This window comes from Mastomys coucha, unplaced genomic scaffold, assembly GCF_008632895.1.
Source record: "Mastomys coucha isolate ucsf_1 unplaced genomic scaffold, UCSF_Mcou_1 pScaffold15, whole genome shotgun sequence".
NCBI classification, from domain to species: Eukaryota; Metazoa; Chordata; class Mammalia; order Rodentia; family Muridae; genus Mastomys; species Mastomys coucha.
This window is the reverse complement of record NW_022196897.1, coordinates 67,353,907-67,357,988: the sequence shown is the minus strand read 5'-3', so window position 1 is coordinate 67,357,988 and position 4,082 is coordinate 67,353,907. Positions and strand designations below refer to the sequence as shown.

General features: G+C 41.1%; 1 protein-coding gene across 3 annotated transcripts in view; it reads left to right on the top strand.

Moving 5' to 3' along the window:
• Positions 1-1,107, top strand: part of Frzb (frizzled related protein) — a 33,852-nt gene extending 32,745 nt beyond the window's left edge. For all 3 annotated transcript variants that reach the window (XM_031373404.1, XM_031373405.1, XM_031373403.1), the window contains exon 7: positions 1-1,107. This exon is cut by the window's left edge and continues 421 nt beyond it. The gene's annotated coding sequence lies outside the window, so the exon portion shown is untranslated.
• The last annotated feature ends 2,975 nt before the right edge of the window (positions 1,108-4,082 follow it).

Sequence of the window (4,082 nt, the reverse complement as noted above, 5' to 3'; positions counted from 1 at the left end):
TTCTGAACCCCGATTGAGAATGCAATGTTTGATGTAAAGAGAGAATCCTGTATATCTCAAGAACTAGATATTGCTGTAAGATAGACCCTGCTGCTGTACTTGCAGCCTTGTGTTTGTATGCCTTTGGGCATTTCCCTCATGCTGTGAAAGTTCTAAATGTTTATAAAGGTAGAACGGCAGTTTGAAATCAGACACTTGCACAAGTGGAGCAGCTCAACACCAGGAAGCATTTATGAGGAAATGCCACACAGCATGAATTATTTCCAAGATTGGCAGTCAGCAAAATAAATAGTGTTGGGAGCCAAGAAAAGAATCTTCTGTCTGGTTAAGGGGCACACTGGAATCGGTAGCCCTTGAGCCATTTACAACAGTGTTCTTCTGGCAGAGCTTTTGATTTATTCATAAATGTATTCATGGGTATTAGAGAAAAACTTATAGCTAGACATCTGTTCTTATCACTACAGCTCTGCTTCCTTCTAAATCAAACCCATTGTTGGATGCTCCCCCTCCATTCATAAATAAATTCAGCTTGCTGTATTGGCCAGGGAAAGAAAATATTAAAGTATGCATGCGTGTGCACCAGGGTGTTATTTTAAAGAGGTATGTAACTCTATAAGAGACTATACTTTACAGGGCAGTGAAATGTGCACATTTGTTTACTTTTTTTTCTTTTGCTTTGGGGCTTGTGATTTTGGCTTTTGGTGTGTGTATGTCTGCATTTGGGGGGGGTTAGGGTGGGGTGGGTTTAAACCATTGCACATCCAAGTTGAACTAGATTAGAGTGACTAGGCTCATTGGCATAGACATTATGATTTGAATTTGTGCTGTTTAATGCTCCGTCAAGATGTCTAATAAAAGAAATGATGGTTGTCAGGAGAGACAACCAACAACAACAACAAAACTGTTTTTCTTACTCAAGCTATACTGAGATCTCCCAACAGCCCATGGGGAACCCACAATGCCTTGCCTTCCTTCCTGCAGCAGGGATCTTTAGAGCATGCGCCCATCACCTGAAAGTCTCGTTCCCTGCAGTTTACCCATGTGGTATCAGTAGATCCAGATTCCTAAACTACCGTGTGCTGAAAAATAAAACATGTATGAAGCAAACGATGCTGTGTTTCATTCTGTAAGGACAACCATGCAAGGATGAAGTTCATTCCTGAGTGGATGTTTTTTATGTTGGTAATTAATAACTCATCTAAATTCTTTCTGGGACACCCCTGTCCCAGCGTCAGAGAACACAGAGCAAAGTACCAGAAAGCGACTGCATAATAGATCCAAGCCTATGCTGTGATCCTAGAGGCAAACGTGGGAGTCTGGTTCTAGAATTGGGGAATATATTGATGTTTAGGGCTCATTGGAAAGCGAGGATGGTTTTGAAGATAGAACAAGGCCCTATGAATGCTAGATAGGTGTTCTATCTACATTGCCATCTCTATCTACCTGTATCAAGCTACATCTTCAGCCAGTGATAAAATATCTTTATATAAATGTGAACCTATATATATGTAGGTGTTTTGTTTAGGTGAATAGATGGGAAAACATATTTGTTTTTAGTGTAGGAATTTCCCATATAATAGATATAATTCATACACGATTGCACTCGTAGATAAAGAGGTCAGTCTCTGAGATTAACCAGAGGTTTTACTATCTTTCACTTCAACCATCTCGTTTGGTCTTGTTTGTTTGTATGAGACTCGTCATCTATTTGAACATTTTGAATGGGACAGCATCTGTGAACTAAGTACATGGCTGTTTTTCAGTTTGGTAGCAGTGACGTCTTCACTAACTAACTGTGCAGATGTCTTGGAGGGAGGTGTGATTTTTATCATGACAGGCAGGTTTCTGTGCAGAGTGCAAAACCATTTCCACTCCACTATTGTCATATAAGTCTCACTAGTGCCTCTCTGCAGGTCCTTTATGCTCCCTTTGAGAGCCACTAAAAGCTGAAAGTTGGTTCATTCCTTTAATCTTAGCACTGGGGAGGCAGAGATAGGTAGATCTCTGAGCTTGAGGCTAGCCTGCTCTACAGAATGAGTTCCAAGATAGCCAGGGCAATACAGAGAAACCCCAGGTTGAAAAACAAACAAACAAACAAACAAACAAATAAACAAAAACAAAACAAAAAGCCACTACAAATTTAACATACATCCCTGCTTATTAGTAAACCCTGAGACCTTTAAAGTCAATTGAGATTTTCTTAAAATTTTGCTCACCTTCAGGATTTTAGTTTTCTCACCCAGCACAGCAGCAAAGCAGTTGTATGCATGCTGAATGAACTGTCGATAAAACGAGCAGCAAATGTATATATTCTCTTTTTCTTGAGTCCATGAGTATGTGACTGTGTTGTGTGTAGTGTAATCTGACCCAGTGCCATATGGTCCACTGAGCATTGGGGGTGCGGTGGGACAATCCCGTATCTTTCCACATCTGGAACCTATTACAAAGTCAAATACAAGAGTTACAATCACTGTGAGTAAATAGCTCTGCTTATTGCCTTCTGCAAGAAATTATTTGCTATTACATTTCAACAGTAAAATGACTCCTTAAAAAGCATTTCAAGGCTGGTAATTGTTTGGCCCTATGGATTTTAACGTTTTAGTACAGAATAAAAAAAGCACTAAGGAAGAAGGTAAAAATCCAAGCCCAGACTTTTAGTAGTGTGTCACTGAAATGCAGCCTAGAGAATTAAAGCATATGGCTCCCAGCTGCATCCAAGCTACCAAATAACAAAAATAATGTACTCGTACCTTTGATGGGACTCTCCTTGGCGTCCTGTCTAGCAGTGGCTCGAAGTTACACAAAACACTTACAGGTGTCCTGTTGGTGCCTTAAAAATTTATGGTGTGATTCCCATTTCATAGATGAATTGAAGATTTGGCACTTCAGACACTGTAACTGGCAGAGAGGGGCTTTAGAATCTCTTCATCTTATTTCCCAAGTTGTACATTTTCTGCTGTAATAAAAATGTAAATGTACCTTCATACTGTTTTCCAAAAGCACAGTGCAAAGCAAGTGAAAGATCACCTGACGATGTCAGAAAGTCTACACCATGTCATCCCAACGTTGCTCCCAAATACTGTCATTGTGCCTATTCTGGTGACCTCCACACCCCATCCTGAAGTCAAAATCTTAGTGGAATTATTCTAGTCCTGGATAAGTCAGGTAAATAAGTCAAGTGATTCTTTTTGACATTGGTAACTTAAAGATTTTGAGTTGGGAAATGGTTATTTTTCTGTCTTCTCTTGAATTTGGAAAAGGTCTGAAGTTCCAAGCCTTTGGCAGGGCTTGGAGGAAGCTGAAGTCAAGAACGATGGTTGCTACATAGAAAACTCAATGGCTGTTTTCCAAAAGGGAGGAACTGTCATATCCTAGGCAGATCGTTACCTTTATCCCTTGAACAGCCAGGGCCCTCATAATCTAAAAAGGAACTGTTCCACGTGGCCTGCTTTCCTAGCTTGTTCTTCCTGAAGCATTTTTATTATGACAGAGTCAGCATGTCATTGTAAAACAAAGATGTTCTTCTCTGGATCAAATGCAAACATCCAGTTTCTGCTAGGTGGGTGTTACAAGCTTGAACTGTTGGCCCACAAAGGAAAGGATGTGGTACTTCAGGCCAATTTGTCTAAAAGGAAAGGAAGCGCGGGCTGCTGAGGAGGCTGATGCAGAAATGAAGGGGCGTGAGGATGAGGACTTTGCACTAACCCCAGGGACAGGAGGTCGAGACATCACCCACTCTACAGAGGCACTGTAGTCAGATGTTTGCACAGATGTGGGGTGTATGTTACCAGTTGGGTCGGGGCTTTGCGCCTCTGCAAGGCGAATGGGATGGGAAGCGTGGGATAGCTCAGCGTTGTTAGTCTGTGAGATAGGGGACGGAGTAGTCCATCACACTGAATGGTAGATAAAGCTGAGAAATAAAGCTGATTGGATTCGTTCTAATGCCTATTTCTACATCATTTGGGTGTGTCTATGGAAACCATACCTTCTTGGAGGTTGCATCCCTGTGTATTGGTGTAACTGTAACCAGAATATGTGAGGGAACAGTTGGAAAGGAATAAGGATTTATTCCTTTCAGATAT